The sequence below is a fragment of the Diceros bicornis genome, chromosome 4 (genome assembly GCF_020826845.1).
Source record: "Diceros bicornis minor isolate mBicDic1 chromosome 4, mDicBic1.mat.cur, whole genome shotgun sequence".
In the NCBI taxonomy this organism is placed as follows: Eukaryota; Metazoa; Chordata; class Mammalia; order Perissodactyla; family Rhinocerotidae; genus Diceros; species Diceros bicornis.
In genome coordinates this window covers 20602707-20622914 of record NC_080743.1, presented here as the reverse complement: position 1 = coordinate 20622914, position 20208 = coordinate 20602707, and the positions used below count along the sequence as shown (strand labels likewise).

Below are 20208 nucleotides of genomic sequence, written 5' to 3'. Positions count from 1 at the left end.
AATAATTAAAAATAATCAGAAAAAAATTTTCCCTAGTTTAAGACCTAAGCTTCATAAAATTCCTGAATGCTAAGGATATAAGAAAAAAACTCACAAGTTTCCAAGCAGTTATGAACAAATTATCTGCAAAGGAAAAAGTATCAGACTTGCATTAGACTTATTTGCAACAATGGAAACTAGACACAAGAATGAACTAGTATCTATAGATTACCCTCAGAATAGGACCACTACCAAAGAATTCTATACAAGATATCATTCACTTCCCAGCATGAAAGAAAGATATTTGAAGATATGCCAGAAAGAGTTTACTACTTATGTACTTCATCAGAGGAAAACTCACAAGAAAAGGTTTTAGCCAAACAAGAGATAGACTAGAATAGAAATCTCAACATGGGAAAAGATGAAGAGAGGAGCAGAACTGGAGGGTAGGAGAGAAAGAATGTTGAAAGAGGAAGAAAGTGACAGTACTCTAAAAGACTTATCAAATGGAGGAGGAAAAGGGGGAAATATAGGATCTTGGTCAGGAAAATAATTAATATCTTGCTTTCATACGATAGTCCAGTAATACTATCTGATTACGACAGTAAGGGAAGGGAAGATAACCATCTATGAAAAGAAAAAAAAATCCCACTGGAACTTGCAAATAAACAAGGGGAAAGGAGGACGAATGAAACTTGATCAGACAAGCAAGTATAAGAAAAAGGTAAAAGGAAACAACATGGTAAGATAAATAATTAACAAATAAGATGATAAGAATAAAGTCAAGCATATCAGGCATTACACAAAATGTGATTGGACTGAAATTCTCTTATTAAAAGAGACTATTAATGGGGCCGGTCCAGTGACGCAAGTGGTTAAGTGCACGCACTCCGCTGCGGTGACCTGGGGTTCGCCGGTTCGGATCCCGGGAGCGCACCGACGCGCTGCTTGGCAAGCCATGCTGTGGCAGCGTCCCATATAAAGCGGGGGAAAATGATCACGGATGTTAGCTCAGGGCCAGTCTTCCTCAGCAAAAAAAAAGAGGAGGATTTGCAGATGTTAGCACAGGGCTGATCTTCCTCAAAAAAAAAAGACTGTTAAATTTAGTTTAAAAAAGAGCACATTTTTGCTCTTTGCAAAATACGTACTTAAAATACAGTAATAAAAGAGGTTTGAAGACAAAAGAAGAACTAAAAAAGCAAAACCAAACAAAGTAAAACAGTGGAAATACGTAGAAAGACATCAAGAGAGGCAATGTTAATAGCAGACAATGTGAAATAGAACTAAAATAGAACTAACTAAAAACACTAAATAGGATAAGGACAGACATTATGAATTGATTAAACGCACTATTTTTAGCAAACAAAATAAGAAACTAAATACACAAACAAAGCTTTTAGGACTGGAAGGGGACATTTTATTTCAGTTTGAAAAAAAGGAATGAAAGAACATGATAAAAATACAATTGTACTAGATTTTTCGGTGTATCTCTCCCAGAACTGAAATAATTTAATAGAAAACAACAACAACAAAAGCTATAGAGAGGACATAGAGGAAATTAATAATACAATTTTTAAACTAGATTTAACATGTTACATAGTAACATACAACATTTTACTCCTTGAATAGAATATATATAAAAATTTCCATAGAATTTTTACAAAAAATGAATCATGTGCTTAATCAAAAAGAAAACCTTAACAAATTCAAAGAAGTAGAGAGCTTACAAATTACATTTTCTTATCATAGTCCAATAAAGTTAATTGGAAATTAAGAAACATGCAATGAGGCTTGTATGAAAGAGGAAATTAAAGGAGTGTCTTAGTCTTTTCGACTGTTCTAACAAAATATCACAGACTGGGTAGCTTATAAACAACAGAAATTTATTTCTCACAATTCTGTAGGCTGGAAGTCCAAGATCAAGGTGCCAGTATGGTGGCCTTCTGGTGAGAGTCTTCTTCCTGGTTCATAGCAGGAGCATTTTCACCATGTCCTCAAATGGTGGAAGGGGCTAGGGATCTTTCTGGAGTCTTTTTAACAAAGGTGCTAATCCCATTCATGAGAGCTGCACCCTCATAACTTAAGTACCTCGCAGAGGCTCCACCTCCTACCACCATCATTTTGGAGGCTTAGGATTTCAACATAGGAATTTGAGGGGGACACAAACATTCAGACCATAGCAAGGAGAAGTATTGAAATTCCCAGGATCACTGGAGGAAAAAAACACTTTATGCTAAAGCAATGGGGAACAGTAAAACTGAACTCAGAGGAAAATATGTTGCCTTTAATTATGGAAGTAGAAAGGTGAAAATAAAGGAATTAACTACTAATCTTTATGAATTCAAGGAAGAACAACAACAGCAAAAAACAAAATGAAAGAAACTTTGAAGGGGAAATTAATAACGATAAAAGCTGAAATTATTGATAGATAAAATAGCAGAAAAGAATAATAAATTCAAAGATTGATTCTTTACAAAGACCAATAAAATAGATAAACACCAACTGAGCCTGATAAGGAAGAGAGAAAGAAATCAAAATTAGACAAGATTAACAATGTGAAAATAGGAAAGAGATTAAAAGAATTCTAAGTAAATACTAAACATGACTCTGTTGCAATAATGTAAAAAAAATAAAACCTAGAAAAAATAAATACTTTCTTAGGAAAATATATGTTATTACAAATGACACAGAAGAAGTAAAAACTTGAATAAACCAATTATTATAGAAGAGATTGGAGAAGTGATTAATGATCTCTTATTGAAAAAGTCAGCAGGCAGATGGATTCACAGCTGAATTTTTAATCTAACCATTAAAGAACGCATAATTCCAATATTATTTAAACTATTGTGGGTCTTAGAAAAAGATTGAAAGATCTCCAGTTAATTTTATGAAGCCAGAAGAACTCGAATACCAAAGCCTAAGAAGGAATTCAACAACTACAGCAACAATGAAAAGCGCAGGCCAATTTCATCGATGACTATAGATGCCAACTGTTTAAATAATGTACTGGAGTATGGAGTAGAGGAATGAATCAAAAGAGTAATACACTGTAACAAAACACACTTTATTAGAGGGATGAAAGGGCAGTTCAATTCCAGGAAGTCTATCTACATATTGATTACATTAAAAATTAGAGAAAAACCCCAACCATTATCAATAGGTAGCAAAAAGACATCAGATAAAGGTCAAGCAACCAAAGCCAAGGGAAACTCAAAGCAAAATAGGAACAGAAGGAAATCACTTATATAGTAAAGAAAAGCCACTAACAAACACTATCTTAAATGGCAAAAATTAAATCTTTCACTTAAAAATCAGGAATCACACAGGCATCACTATAATCCCTTGTATTGGTGAATCTAGCAAATGTAAAGAAAATAACTGGTATAAATAACAGAAGAAGAGATAAAGTTCCTAATGCTGATGACATGCCTGTTTTCTTAGGAAACCCAAGAGACTCTCATGAAAAAACAAGTCATAAGACAATTTAGTGTGTTGGATGAATACAAAATAAACTACAGGAATTACCAATCTCTCTCTATTCAGGCAAAGGCACCTAGAAAGGAAATGGGAAGAACATTTCATTCAGAAGACAAATACTAGAAAATAATTTAGTAAAAATTTAGTAAGAAAGGTACAGAACATATATGAACAAAACCATAAAAATATTCTTAGGAAATACAAGACAAAATATGAACAAATGGGAAAGTCCATTATCATCTTGGATGGAATAACTTACCGTCATAAACATGACAATTCTCCAAAAATTAATACATAAATTTATGCTATTCTAATTAGACTCTTTTTCTCTCACATAAAATACATATAAAAGCTGAAAAGAGCCTTAAGTTCTAAGTATCTACATATAATAGCAAATGTGAATGAGTGTAATCATTAACTTGAGGCTTTTTGAAGAATTTTCAGAATGATCAAAACAACACTGAAAAAAGGCTCTAAATTTAATAAGTAAATTTTTGTAAAATAAATGTGAAGTTATATGTAGTAGATTTTAAATACCAGCCTCCAATTTCCTTCTCAATAGATGGTGGTGTTAAGGGGTTAAGTCTAGGAGACTGGATGTTTTTTGTGAGCCCCACATTGTTCTTGTCCTATATGGTCTGGTCAAACTTAGCTGTATGTTAGAATCACCCAGGTGCTTCACAAGAATATGGATTCCAGAGTCTTACCCAAGAGCTCCTGCAGTCTGAATCTGTAGCAAGAATTGAGAAGTCACTGGCCAAATCTGTGTTGTAAGGATCACTTCTTGTTTCACAGAAGTGAAACACACTTCTGAGCACAGAAACCTAGAAAAGGGTACCCAGGGTTTCCATTGGGAGGACTGTCATTTAAATCCTCTCTGTGAGAAATGACTCATTTCCTTTTACGAATGGGAGTTGAAAATAGATTTTTAAAAATATAAAGAAAGCAGATTTTTTTTTTTTTTTTTGTGAGGAAGATCAGCTCTGAGCTAACATCCATGCCAATCCTCCTCTTTTTGCTGAGGAAGACTGGCCCTGGGCTAACATCTGTGCCTATCTTCCTCCACTTTATGTGGGACGCGGCCACAGCATGGCCTGACAAGCGCTGCGTCGGTGCGCGGTGGGGGGGGGATCCCAACCCGGGCCGCCAGCAGCGGAGCACGTGCACTTAACTGCTAGGCCACGGGGCCTGCCCGAAAGTAGATTTTTTATTGCAGAGAAACATGCAACGTGCACCTTGCTTTCTCTATAGCAGGAGGCAGTAAAAGTATGTTGAAAGTAATATCATGTATTGTTTTGGGTTTCAAACCTGGCTTTGCCTCTTTCTAGCCGTGTTACCTTTGACAAATTAACCCTTGTAGTTCTCAGTGTCTTCATCTATAAAATGAGGATGATAATAGTACTTACTTCACATGATAACAATATTTCCCTCAAACATACTAATAATTTAATAAGTGTTAGCTCAAAGCAAAAAAACCAGAAATAACACTATTGAATATTCTCCTCAGCAATAGGAACTTAATGCCACCATATACCTTAGCATGGGGCCAACACGTAGTAGTACTTAATATTCTTGAATCAAGTTTCAACATAGTGTGGCTCACACTGCAGTCCTGTCAAAGGCATTAAATATTCTCTTTCTCTCTAGCTCTCCTTCATAATATCATTTTAAAAGTAATATCATTTGAATGTCCCCAGGTCATGCTGGTTTGTGAATACAAATGAATTCACCTTAATATTACTGCCTACATAAGATTTAACAATCATCTCCCCCCAGCCCAGGCTCCCTCATTTATGACAGGAAATCCTCAGCTGCGTCTCCCAGGTGCTCAGGGGCAATTCCACTCATGTTCTACTGCTCTGGGTTCCTAGGGTTCCTTTGCTGTCTCCTCCTTATCTTGACCCTGTATTGGCCACCAGTGTCCTATATAAGAATACACCATCGCTGGGCAGAAGAGTTCCTTATTGGTGGCAAGGTTGCACAGAGGTCCATGGCTGACTGGGTGAGAGAAGGGCCCTTCTCCAGCTCTGTGCTGTACTATGTCATCAGTGCCCAAAGTAGTACTTCATGTTCCCGAAATCTCACAGTCATACTTGAAAATGATTCCTCAGTTTCTGGCCCTAAGTTCTTTCCCCAAGGGGCTCAAAACCACTTGAAAACTCTGTGGGAACACAGGGAATGCAGGCATCACACCACTCCCTCCATTACTTTTGACAGTTTCTCAAGGCTGCCAGCACAAAATTTCCCCTTCCTTCTTCACTCAGAAACATATGCTCCAAGAATGCTAACTTACACAGTCAGATAGACGGAGATGTCACCAGTCCATCAGGTTTGTAAATGACAAGGTTCTAAATCCCAGTTTGGTCTCAGGTGGACCCCTCTAGACCTTATCCTCCTTTCTTATATCCCTGTCAACCAGACAGAGAGTACTAATTCAAAAGGCATCTTGTCTATTCCGATTCCTTTGTTGTCTCCTCTGAAAGTGAAACAACTTAGCGAGGACAGAAGAATTACACATATCTGAGGCCGAGGTCACCCTGGCCCTGAGTCACAGCTGCCTGGCTTCCCTGGGGATCTAGTGCCCGTGCTCCTCAGCAACATGGACCTCTGGGGATTTCTGTTGTGCTGGTACTGATGTGTGAACATTTATAATAACAGTAGCACAATAACAATGACACAACACAGGGAAACAACTTAATTTTATTCCTGATTTCTCAAAAAGCATCCTTAAGGTGACGTGAGAGTTGTTAATGCCCCTGTTACTTTTTCTTCAAATTCTGGTAAGGTATATGATGACCCATGACATTAGGTCCATTTAAAAACTCTGGCTCCTTCCTTGGATTGGAAGACTGTTTGTGTAAAGTGTAATATAGTAATAATAGTTTAAGTGTAGTGTAAAGTGTAACATAGTGTAAAATGACTAGCAAAAATGTAATGGGGAATTCTTCCCCACCCTCACGTGACCCTAACAGTGCATTTCTGACACTGATGTTTCCCAGGCTAATTCTGGGTGAAGTCCAGCCCCTTCCTTTTGACCCCTATTCCTACCTCAGGGGAACACCCACCTTAAGATTCCTCCATCATGAAACCCAGATTTCACAAAGGACGGACAATCTCACATTCAAGTGCCAATCGTGGGTGCGATAAGGCTTGGTGTATGTCTCCCACAGGCGTTCTAGTGGAAAGGCACTAGTCAAAACTCTAGGCTGCAGCGCCTGCTCTGCCACTCATACCGTCTGAGATGTTAACCCAGCACAACAAACTCTCCCAGCCCAGATTCTCTATTTAAGAAACAGCAACAGTATTACCAATTTTCACAGTTTTTAAAAGAATAAGTAAAGGAATGAAACTGGAAATACTCTCAGCAGAGTGTTTGGTCCATAATAGGGGCTCAATTTATGTTAATTTACTCAAAAGAGGACAAAATCCTAACCCAGAGAAAATGGCTTTTAAGTGTGGAATTTCATATTTTTGGAGGCATTTGGAAGCCCTTTTTTTTTTGGCTCCCTGAAATTATATTTCATAGGTAGTTGCCAACACTTCTTTTTTTCCTTCCTATAGGGGAAACTGCACACTTGTCTCCATCTCCACCATGGTCTGGAATGAACCTGTGTAAGCCTGGTTGTGACAGGGGCAGGCACCACAAAAGTGCTTTCATAAAAGTCCAAGGCACGTCACGTGTGGGGACTTCTCTCTCCAGTTCTATAAAGTTCGTTTCATATGCGGACAGGATTCCCTCCCCATTCCAGAAACAATCTCTAAAATGGTGAACAATGAACCTCAAATATTTTTTTTTTTTTTTTTTTTTTTTTTTTTTGTGAGGAGATCAGCCCTGAGCTAACATCCGCCAATCCTCCTCTTTTTTTGCTGAGGAAGACGGCCCTGGGCTAACATCGGTGCCTATCTTCCTCCACTTTATATGGGACGCCGCCACAGCATGGCTTACCAAGCAGTGCGTCGGTGCGCGCCCGGGATCCGAACCAGCGAACCCCGGGCCGCCGCAGCGGAGCGCGCGCACTTAACCGCTTGCGCCACCGGGCCGGCCCCTGAACCTCAAATATTTTTAAATGCCTTTAATAATCTTTCATAGATCTATATGTTAAAACGGTTTCCTAAACCGACGTATTCCAACTGCGGTGGTTCAGCATGTGCAGAGCAATGACTGTCATTCAAAACAGTCCCTCACTTCCCCGTATCGACAAAGCACCTACAGGACGGGGCCCCACTTGATTTTATTTTCTAACTTTCAAGCTGGCCTTGGATACCCTCTTGCTCCACAAAGATGCTTGGAGAAAGGATGTGAGGAGCCCCTGCAGTGACTCAAGATGCCCCGCTCTGCCTTGCAGCACGATGTCTGTGCTAACGTATGCACCAGGAACCGGTGCCCCAGGCCCCGCAGCGGCGAAGGAGGTGCACGCAGGCGGGGCTCAGGCCACCGCCCTTTCGCATCTCCTTAGGAGGGGACGCCGCCCAGCGCTCCGTTGCTAGGTCTTCTGTTTGCCGCGTTCTAAAGGAGCCCCGAGCGGGACCACGGCAAACCGGGAGGGGGGTGCCCGGAAAAGCCACAGGGCTGTCTTCAGCTAACAGCCAGGAAGAGCTGCTGCTCCTCTGTTGGTCCCTCCTGTCCCCACGCCCTCCTGGCGCAGGAGGGGCAGAGGATTCCCCTCGTCCTTGGTATCTCCCGGCCGTCGCCCGCCCTCGGCGCCGGGGCGCCTGCTCCGCTCCGCACGCCGCGCTCACCCGGTCGCAGCCCGCGAATGGTCTGGCCCGTGGGTAGCCGCCACCCCCTTCGGCAGCGACAGCTGCTCCAGCTGCTCGCGGTCGTGCGCCTGAGCCCCGAGCCGTGGCTGCCGCGGGCTGTGGGTGGGCAGGGCAGCTCCGGACCCCTGCGCAGGCTGCCCAGCCCGCGGACCGCCGCCCGCGGCAAAGCGGGGAGCGCGGAGCCGCAGGGGGACGCCTGCAGCGGGGAGGCGAGCACCGGGGCTGGGCTCTCCTCACCCGGGTGAGTACCTGCTGCCCGGATCCTCCTCGACCCCCTTTCACGTCCCCACGCCCCGAGGTCTCGGCCCCCACCCGGGACGGTCACTGCTCTGGGGACAGAGTCCCCCGCGGGAACAGCAGAACCAGGGGCTGCTGTTGTTCGTGCTAATGATTCAGCACCATTCGTGCCCCGAGAGGTTTGGGCGGAATGGGGGAGGGTGGGCGGCCGAGGTCAGTTGCTGTGCTCTCACCTCGGTTTCTAGGCTCCAGATGGGCGACCCGGGCGGGCGGGGTCGAATGGGATGAACAAGGAGGCTCCCTGCTGGCTGGTTTGTCTGGTTTGTAATTCCGTGCTTTCCCCACATCCTGGTACAAACCTCCGTGAGTGTGCAGTGCAATCTTCAGTGTGTCAGATTAGTATCTTTTTCGCACGTGCGAGTGAAGTCTGGGGCCCTTGTCGATATCTCTGTTACTCGACTTCTTGCTCCATTGGATGCCTAATTCGTGCCATCCTCCACCCAATTTTACATCGCATGGCGTTCCCCCGCTGATGTGTGAGCACGATGCTGTATCCAAGTTGTCTTGTATTCAGGGTGCGTTTGAGTGGCTCTGGCATAGGAGGAAAAGATTTTGGGAGGTAGGAAATAATACTTTCAGAGTCTAGGCGCTCACTTTTTTTTATATATTATTTCATTAAATCATCACAACAACCTAGAAGCATGTGGAAAGTGAGGAGCAAGGAAGTTAAATTTACGTGCTCAAGGTCACAGAACAGGAATTTTAATATATGTCTTTCTGACTCCAAAGCCCACGGACCTTCCACTGTTTTAAAGAGTAGTGTGTCCAAGTGTACATACATGTATGGGTCCATTAGATATTAAACATACAATTAACTTTTATAGGAGTAATCTCAATCAGCAGCAACAACAACCTGTAAACTTCCTGTATATGGAATTATTGTTCCTTTAGAATGAAAGTAAGAGCGTTCTTTGAATCATGGGAAAAAAAAACCCCTGTTTTCTTAGAAAGCATATGCCAAAAAATATCTGGACAACTCTGCCTAGGAGAGCTAGGTTATAACAGGGGATGTTCCACACGTTTTTGGTGGTGATATATGGTGGATACTTAAGTGTTGCAGAAGTCAATTAGGAAAGCAAAAAAAAAAAAAAAAAAAAAACTGGAAATCTTTTTCTTTTTTTTTGAACTTTGGGGAAACATTTGCAGTAAGAACAGCTATCTAGTTCATGGGGTGTGTCACTCCTCAGACTGATAATGTTCTTTGGTTCATTATAGCTGTGTGATTTGGCATAGCAGGTGATGACTTCATTTTACAGACTAAGGAACTGAAATACGGAGAAGGTTCAAGATCACTCAGCTAGTAATAGTGGAATCTGGACAAGCATTGACTCTTACGAAAAATATGTGTGTTGTAGCAAAATGTAGTTCCGTATAGTGGGAAACTGAATTGATTTGTTTTTGCCCTGCCCTTCAGAGTCAACAATTATATTGACCTTGTGTGCTTCTGCAAAAATAATGGATGCTAGGCTTTTCTTTGTCCCTTGCTTGGTCATTTGCTTTGCTTTCATTTATGATTTATGTATTTTCTTAAGATAGGCACCTCTTGGTGTCTCAGGAGGCAGGTTGCTATAATACAAATGCTCATTATCTCTAAGTACTGGAGTAGTATTTGATGGCAGACAGGAACATAGTCATTTTAGTCCATCATTTCTAAAGTATTGAGCCATTTGCACTGGAGAATTCTTTTTGAGGTTAATGGAGATATCGATAGACTAAAGCCCACTGTCTAAATAAGGCCATAAAACGGAGACACAAATTTACATTTGTTGTTCAGACAAGACTATAAAAGAAGTAGGGTCTCATGATGAGTTTTAAGTTTGATTCCTAGGAGGTCATTTTTTTTTGGTCTTACTTTGTTCTTGTTCTTTTTGTTCTTTATATGACTGTAGACTGTATCCTGAATCTTCGTGAGGCATCTTGGAGTTCAATCTGTTTAATCCCAGGGGGGACAGAAGAATTGGTATGAATTAATAAGCAAAAATACAGTAACATTGCTATTAAACAAAAAGTGCATGTCCTGGTGATGGAAGATCATCAGGAACATTTTAAAACAAAGGCAACACATTTTATTTAGATAACATCACCGAGAGTGTGAATATAATACTAACCTGGTTTTAGAACTACACTTTCTCTCTCTTTCTCTCTCTCTATATGTATGTATGTATTTGTTGAATGACTACTGTCTCAGACCATCTAAATTCTTGATTTCAAAGAACTTAAAGTCTAGCTGGGAGATGTTTACTTACCCATGAGTAATTAACAAAATAATTAGATTTGGCTTAATAGAAAAAAGGTGGTGCAGACTTAAGTGCTATATCAACACCTTAAGAAAAGGAGAAAGAGTAGAGGCTGGGGTCATCAGAGGATCAGGAAAGTCGTCATGGATGAAAGTAAATTAAATCACTCTCTGAGAGATGGAAGGACTTCAACAGGCAAAAAGAAAGGCAGACGGAGAGGTTCAGCTGAGAAGTGCTCATATACCGTTTGAATACACAGTGACAAATTATGAAGAACTTTGAGTATCAGGCAGGGCAATCTGCTTCTTATCTGGTAGGGAGCTAGTGTAGGTTTCAAGCAGGCCAAGTTTCTCTTTGGCTGGTCTTGCTCACATTCTTCATATTCCTTGCTCCAAGTGCCCTATCCAGAAAATAGTATATTTCTTGGATACGGATATTAAAAGGATTGGTTGTCAACTAAACCCAGAAAAAGTTTTCTATGCAAGTAAAATTTTTCCTCTTCCAAGGAAGATTAGCTTTTTATCCAAGGAAGCTTTCCCCCTCCATTAGAATAATGGACAATTTGGGAACTATGAGACTATAAAAAGGAGAAAAAATCACCATAATATTACTAACTAAAGACAACCATTATTAATATTTTGATGTATTTCTTTCCTCTTTTTTCTGTGCATAGTTTTAATCATGCTATGCATATGACTTTTTATATATTTTTACTTTAAATTTTATAACATTAATTTTAACTTAATTACAATTGGACAGTGAACATTTAAAATGCCTACATAATGAATGGATAAAGAAGATGTGGTATATATACACAATGGAATACTACTCAGCCATAAGAAACGATGAAATCCAGCCATTTGTGACAACATGGATGGACATTGAGGGTATAATGCAAAGTGATTTCCTTCATTAAGTAGTAGATAATAACAACAATAAACAAACACATAGGGACAGAGATTGGATTGGTGGTTACCGGAGGGGAAGGGGGGAGGGAGGAGGGTGAAAGGGCTAATTCGGTACATGTGTGTGGTGATGGGTTGTAATTAGTATTTTGGTGGTGAACATGATGTAATCTATGCAGAAATAGAAATATAATGATGTACACCTGAAATTTTTACAATGTTATAAACCAGTGTTACTGCAATAAACAAAAAATTAAAAAAAAAATAAATAAAATGCCTACATAATTTTTCCATTAGGTAGATGTACCATAATTTCCTAATCATTCCTCATTGTTGCTATATTTTTGATGATAATAAATAACACTGTGATGAACATCTTTATTCATAAGCTCTTTATATTTTAGAAATTAGTTCCTTAGGATAGAGTCTTAAGAAGTGAAATTTCTGGGTTAAAAGGTATGAATTCTTAGTTTGACCTTTTTTTAAATTGTTATAATTGACATATAACATTATATTAGTTTCAGGTGTACAACATAATTATTCAATATTTGTATATAATGTGAAATGATCATCACAGTGAGTCTGGTTAACATCCATCACTACACATGGTTACAGATTTTTTTTTCTTGTGATGCTTAGTTTGACTATCTTATGCAAGTTTTGAAACTCTGCTGGATTCTGTATGTTCTCTTTGGAACATTTGCATATTAAGTACAGGGTATTTGTGTATTAATAATTAATAACACTCAGTCCTATCCGTGGATCCTCAGATTACACTCTTTCAGGCAACCTCTTCTTTTGGTTAGAAACCTAGTTAAATCATGGGGAATGGGAGAAAGACAGGCACTTTAGGCCACTGAGGAGAGAAGATGTAAATAAAGTTGGAGAACAGGTTTGGTAAGAGTTTATACTTAGAGAAGGAATGTATGTGATAGACTACTTTCTGGTCTGGGTGTTGTATTTGTGGACCTCAACTCCACCCACCCCAGGCATCCAGCCCCCACCCCCATACAGTATCTGTCTCTTTTGACTTCAGCTTCTTCCATCCGCCTGTAACAGATTCCCAGGTCTCCTGCGTCAGTATCCTGCAATGCAAGGCATTTGAACTCACTCTTGCCCTCTGATTTGGAGAATCCACATAGGTGAGGGCAGCATTCCAGATCTCCTCCCAGTTCTCAGCAGAAGCCCTAGTTACAAGGTACAAGAGTGTGTGGTGGACACTGAAGACCCCTGCCCCCTCCCCTGTGCACATTGCCAGAGATGGCCTTTGAGAACAGCAGCCCCTGGGAAACACATAACGTTTCCAATGTCCCCTCCTGGCATTCAGATGCTCCCCTACCCTCATTCCCAGCATCCCTCCACCAGAGGAAATTCCCGTCATGGAGGAGAGAGACTGTGCCTCAGTTTCCCCCACCAGTTGTAGGGACACATGGCACTACCTCCTTGGACAGGTACAGTGGTGGGTCCCTGATTCGCTCTCCCAGGCTCTCACCTGAATTCCCTCCAGGGAAGCCATTGAAGCAGGGAGGTCATTAAGTGTCTCTGAGGACCGGTGGAACGGGGAGTCAGGGAATATGAACATGCCTCCAGGGCACAAGTAGGGAGCAGACAGGCAGGTTTTTACAATGTTCTGTCAGTCTTGGGAGACCTGAAAGGAAACAGTGAAAACGGAAGCATCACATTACAAACCTAGAAGAGGCCCCCCTTTCCAGGACCTGACAGGTGATTTCTGGTGGAAGCTGGACATTGAGATAGGCAGAGTATTTTGGGCAGAATTTGTCCTGTGCTCCTTTGGGACCTATTATTTAAAACAGTTTGCTTAAGTTCTTAGAAGGTGGTAAATCTATTTCCATTCCTCTCAGGCATTATCTGTCAAAGTTGAGCTGGGCTTAGCCAACAGTTTCCCTAGGGTTAAGTTAAAGTTAAAAACTTAAATTTAAAAAGGCTTGCCTGTTTATTCTCCACTATCCTTATTTCCGTTAGTTCCCATTTGACATTTATCTGCTAACGTACTCCTGCCCTCGGTACACATCGTAGTTGAAAAAGCCAAGGTGTTGGGATTGTTTAGGCTCTGGGAAAGTGAGTGATAAATAAATTTTCCTCTTTTTTCTTTCACTTTCTCCTTGTAAGCATCTGATTGGCCTATGGTTCCTTTGGTGGTTAAGAGTTAGGTGGTCAAGTGGTTACTGGGTCTCCTCTGGGGCTGACCCAAAGGTCTCTAAGAATGCCTTCTTTTGAAATTGATGGTATTCTTGGTCCACTGGGTATGCTGAACCATCCACTTTGATTTTTCTAATTGTGTGTGGCATCCGAGCTTCCAGACTTCTGTGTTACTTTTGTTCCTCTGCTTAGCCATGTGAAATGGAACATTAGGTTTGACAAAGGATTATTTTGAACATTTCTATCTCTTTTACCCACTACTTTGCAAAGTCTGAACTGGTATGACATCTAATTCAACAAGATGGCAGTAGCTTGTTTTTATAAAAGTCTCCTCCCTCCTCCATTAGTGCAGTTGAAGGGAAGTTGATTTTTTTAAGTAAATTGAGCATTGGCAGACTTGAAAGACGGAGCAGCGGTAATACAGGCGCCAGCTTGCAGATTATTTCAAGGCTCTTTTTTGGATTAGAATTTTAGGGCTGCTTAGGTATACTTCTCATTTAAGGTAGTGCTATCTTTCTTTTGTAGGAGAAGCTATCCCACTTAAAATTTGTGTAAAATCTGCTTTAATTGATATGGTCCTAATATTAGGTTTGACTGGGCTTGTGATATGAATCGTCATACATGTGGAGTATTGGTAGGAAGAGTTAGCAACAGTGGATTTAATTTGAATCATTGCATTTGATGGGAAATGTTTCATGGGTAATTTTGTCATCACCACTATTTAAAATCTATTTTTTCAAGGTACTTAATAAATAAAATCTATAACCACCTGTGACATTCCTAGGGATTGCTATAAAATTAGGACAACAATTTTAGCACACATCTCAGTTTATATTTAGAACCTGTCAGTCTGCAGTTACCCAACAAACATGTGCTAGCTACTCTGTGGAGAGGAAAGATAGAAATTGAACACTTTCTATACATGAAACCAGATGGGAGCATTTTCATTTAGCTTTAGCTTTCATTTCATTTAGTTTGATCACATCCAAGATGATAATATTTAGTTAATTACTTAGCGTCGCTCAATCTAGAATCCTAAAGATTGTCAGATATTATTTTTTCCATGTTAACAGTGTGAAAAATCAAGCTAGAGAGAGAGAAAAAAATGCAAAATTTGCCTGCAGAATTGTAATAGGATTAGAAATTGGTCTACAGTTGCCCCTTTTAGATACTAATTTTGATACTAGATGCTACCTAATATTTACTCTTATATGTAAACAAGAGGACACTTTTATTCATTTATTGGATAGTTTTTATGGTTTTACTTCTTTTAGGGCATTCAAGGAAAAAATTAACTTGTCAAATCAATTGAATACTTTTTCCTAATTTCTGACATCTGCTTTTAGTCCACATCAGCTTCCCCCTTGGTCAAAACACGTACATTTCAACCCATTATTTTTGGAAAATCGAAACAAGTTGTTTCTGGAACTAACCGCAAAAATTAAAGGACAATAGACATCTTAAATGTTAAGGAAAGTTTGAAAGGGAGGGATCAGTGCTTCTTAAAATCAAGTGGACTGTATATGTGTGGAAAAGCTTTTTCACTTGTCAAAAATCAGTGCCAAATGAGCATTTTTGGCAGAAAGAAAAGTTTACTGCTCCATATGTTAGGGAGTTGTCATTTCAAATAGGAGGCCTTTTCTCCTTTAAAAATTTATCTTGGGTTTATAATATGTGTCGAAAGCTATTTTCATCCTTGACTAAAGAATTAAAAGTTAAATATGTTCTTCATTGGTTATAGTGTGCCATATTTACTTTCATAATGTGCTTGAGAGCGTACCTGTAAATTTTGTTTTTAGAATCCGTAAGGAACCAGAATAATAAATATAGGATGAAGTGAAGTCCTAAAGTGTAGCTTCTACTAGGAACAAAATTAAGCAAATACACTCAACACTATCTCTGAATATAGAGATTTAGATCTCCAAGTAAAATTACCTAATGGTAGTCGAGGAGTTCTCTTAAGGTGGCTGTGACCATCAATGTGGTGTGGCCCAGGTAAGTAGCTCTCTGATGACCTGGCTTAATCTTGGAATGGATGTTAACAGTGTCTCAAAGAATGAAGGTTCTGCATATCTTTTAGGAATTCCCTCATACATATTATTTTTCTTAGCTGAAATTTTGAGAGGCAATGCGTTTGAGGTTTCACTCCTGAAAATTACCTACCATTATTTGTTCACAGTCAAATAACAATCCCATAGTTTCAGAGCCTGCTGGGCTGTGTGATAGGATGGGTTTACCAAATGTGTGTACCTAAACAGAAGGCCACAGCTCCTCTGCACTAACGTGGCCTAAAGGAATGACCCTGGACAGGTTTTAAAACTTCCTCCAGAATCAATTTGGGTTTGTTCTGACACGCAGAAGAGTCAGTGATGGAGGTTCCAAACATATGATGTGGAACGTGGCTCCTGACGTCTGTTCACTTGGTACAGTCTTACGTACAAGTAAAATAGGCGAAACTACCACTTCTGCCTTTCTTAAAGGGAAGTGTAATTTTCTTTCTTCAGACCAAAATATTTTTTCTAGGGTGTCTTTTTAAACCGTCAGTCAAGTCTCTATTGAGGGAAAATAAAAAATTGTTGGGGCTTGGTAAGTTCTCACTTAATAAAAGTTGAATCAGACCCTAGACAATTTTGAACAGAGGAGTAAAATTAGTTTGTAGTAATTGCAAGAACACTCCAGAAGGTTGGTTTGCTTCCTTAGTGGGCTTGTAAAGTCAACTATCAGAACAACATAATGAGTGTTTGATTTTTAAAAATCTTTTGAGTCTTTGTTAGAGTAGAATTGTCTTCCATTAGTAATCCCTTGAGAATGGGCTTTAAGCAAGCCCAACAGTCTGTATACATTTCCACATCATTAAAAGCTTTCCGGGACCGCCCATGGAAGACTAACTTGGATTCACTATGTCTGCAAACTGCTATAGCTTGAGTATGGTCTCCTCCCTGCTTCCGAGGGCTCACAAGAGAAGAAGGGCCTAGATCCTTCTGGTCCAAACTAATTTAGCGGGAAGGTCATGATCTTAGGTTCGGAGTCAATTAGGTACTTTTAATATGTGTTGAACTAATGAACGAATTAGCGTTAAGTTTATATTCTAGCCCTCATAACTGTTTTGAAATTATAAGCAACTAATTTGATAATAACATAACCAATGTCTTTCCATTTTCATGACTGCCAGATTAGAATTTCTGGGTTTAAATAAATGCTCATTTATTTATAATATATATAAACAATGTACTCATATCAATTATTAATTATTAATATATTAGTTATTAATAATTACTTCTTAATATATAGTATACTGTGTTCTAATAACATAATACATAATAACTCTCATTTACTTCTCCTTCTCCAAATAGCAAAATACCTCTTGCTTTCATGGTTGAAATTTGTGGTTTCCCATAGGAAAACTAGATGAATGTTTGATTTTTGGCAAAGAACGTTTCATCTCTATAATATGTAAAATCTTCAGTAAGCCATTCTAGGGGGTGATTAAGAGGGGTAATCTTTCTTTCTTTCTTTTTTAAATGACTGTAATTCATCTGCCTCATTTGAGTTTTGGATAGGGTTCTGGTGTACGGTCCCTTTGTTAGGCCGTGTCCTCTAATTTGTGGGTTCTTGTCTGTGAGGAGCCGCTAAAGGGACTGGAAGCTGAGAAAGAAAAGTCTCTCTGGTTCATCTAGTCCTCTGGGCACATTTGTAACTCAATCTCCCTCTCTGACTGGTGTCTGCATCATTTTTATCCTGATGGTTTACTTAAGCAGCTGCCTCGGATTCCGTAATACATGAAGCGTTTTATTTTAACTCTATGATGTTTAGTTATATGTTTGGTAGGTGAGATAGATATTATATAAAACCTAATGGACTAAAATGAAGAAAATAGGAAATTCATTGTTTTGTTATAGGCTACCTGGAGGGAATTATATTCAATGTGTGAACTAAATATTTAGTGTAGTATAGGTGAAGTAGTCACATAACTCTTGTTAATGAAATTAAATGAATAAGGGCAATATTGCTGTACTCTAAAAACATACCGAAATTGTCTAATCTTGGGACCACAGTATGGTTTTGCAAATTTTTCCTTGTACCTTCCTCCCGCCCTTTTTTCTGGCCCTGAAGAACCACATTTAAATTGAAATTCAAATGTAGCCAGCTCTGAGTTTTGTCTACTTCCAGTCTTTCTGTCTGTGCTCCAAGAGGAAGGACTTGGCTTATGACCAGTTCTTTACCCTCTTTGGACATGATCAGTGCTGTAGACGCTGCCGCCTGTTTCCTTCTGAGATGAATCAGCGATGCTATCTGCCTGTCAGCTCCAGACACGGCTAGCTGTTGACTCGAGTAGTTGGGGCCGTAGTGTTAAGTGAGGCTGCGTAAAGTAGATCATAAAGTCATTTGATTTGGGCCAGATTTTGAAACAAAAAAATGGCATGTGATTTTCTTTTTCACATTTTAAGATTGCATAAGTTTGTAACTAGAAATTTTGAAGGTTAACTTTACAGAAAGACTGGCAGAGTTTTTCACGTGGATTCCTGAAATAGATTTTTGTGGAGCATGCTTTTTGGCATTCTTGCAATTTTAATTCTCATTTCTATCCTATTATAATTTTAAGTTACTTTCTTCTAATGCTAAATAAATTTTAGTTCTATTTTATTTAAATTTATGTATTGTTTCCATACTAACTGGTACTTATTAGATACAGTGAATGATATCTGTTAAATGTCTTAATTCTTCAGATCACTGTGATAATATTGCACTTTTGGCTGGTCAAGGCTATAAGATATTAAAACCATATATTTGTATGTATACATATACATATGTATATATAATATATATTTTTAAAAGACTTTTTAAAAAAGTAATCAAATAGTTCCAATATTTCGATAAAGTTAAGAAATGGGAAAGATATGATAAAATGCCTTTTTTTAGATGAACGTAAATGATAAAAAGAGTTTGATGGAGTTAAGAAGTTAAGATTGAGAGAGAATAAATGGTTGTTTCCTTTCAACTGGCATTTTAGTAAAAATGTTTTTTTTCCCATTACCATTCATAAAACGGAAACAAACCACAACTTATTTAGTGTATTTTATTTGGTAAGTGTTCAATAAATCTGTTTAATTAAGTATGAAAACAGGAATTGGAAAAGTCAATTTAATATTAAAATAGATAAGAGAATAGGCTGGTATAAACAATGTAGGCTAATCCAGTAGAGCTGCCTTCAAACTTTGTCTTTCTTCTTTGATATAATCTTTGACAGAGAAGAGTATCACGTAGACTAGTTGTGGATAAGCCAGATAGTTAAGTAACTAGTGGTAATTTGTGATTATTCAGAAGGATGGAAGATGCGATTCATTCTTAATTCATATTTTGTATCACCAAAATTTTATGAGTAAAATAATGGAGAGCTGCTGCACCTAATTAAAAAAAATTTAAGCTCCATTATGTATCAGGCTCTGTGTTTTGTTCATATTACTCAGGCTGAGAGACACTGCCCTTTCCAATAAAGAACTTTTAAAGCAAATACTTTAAAAATATGATACAATGTGGTCGATGGTGGATGTTCTAACAGAGGTGATGCACTGAAGGACAGTTAATTCTGCCTAGGAGACAGAAGGAAAGGAGGGGACAACTAAGCTGTGCCTGAGTGCGGGGAAGAGAAGGAAGACATCCCAGGATTAGAGAAAACACAAGGAAGTGTGTGCAAATTAGAACATGAATAGCATTTGCAGGATGGTCTTTTTATCTCATGCTTTTATCTCTAGTTAGAATATCTTTCAGACATATTTGGCTGTAACTCATGGTAAGAAATACGGTTTATTTCTTGCCAGAGTACACGCACGTGCGCACACACACACTCACACAAGCATAGAAACAAAAGTTTCAAGACTCAGTACTTACAGTTAATGCTTTTCCTACCACATGCAATGCATTCTGGTACTATTATATTTTCATCTATTCTATTCTATTCTTTCATTTAAAATAAAATTAAAAAATACTTATAAAATCTCACTAAATTGATTTTATGACCCTCTATGAGTCATGGTCTGTATTTAAAAACAAAACAAAAACAAATAAAGAAAAACCTGTGCCAGAGCTCCCAATTCATAGGGAGACAGGCCCCTTTCATACCCAAAATGCAGATTTGTGAAGGAACTATTTGGCTCTTTCTCAGCAGGATTTCAAGATTTTAAGAAATAAACTGATGGCTTTAGCATATTTGCAGTTCAGAAGGCAACATGGTATATAGTGCAAAGGTTTTGGGAGTTAAACAGAGCTGTCCACATCTTTGACAAGTTACTGAATCTCTCTGAGTCTCAGTTTTCTCATCTGTAAAATGTAATTAATAAAACAACCTATGAGGACTAAATGAAATAACACATGTAAACAGTGGTTCTCAAACT

General features: G+C 38.9%; 1 protein-coding gene across 4 annotated transcripts in view; it reads left to right on the top strand.

Moving 5' to 3' along the window:
- The first annotated feature begins 8208 nt into the window (after positions 1 to 8208).
- TTLL7 (tubulin tyrosine ligase like 7) overlaps positions 8209 to 20208 on the top strand; it is a 136737-nt gene continuing 124737 nt past the window's right edge. For 2 of the 4 annotated variants that reach the window (XM_058538387.1, XM_058538385.1), the window contains exon 1: positions 8210 to 8458. The gene's annotated coding sequence lies outside the window, so the exon portion shown is untranslated. Of the gene's footprint in view, positions 8459 to 10403; positions 10475 to 20208 lie in introns of all 4 variants that reach the window. The other 2 variants (XM_058538386.1, XM_058538388.1) reach the window with 2 other exon arrangements.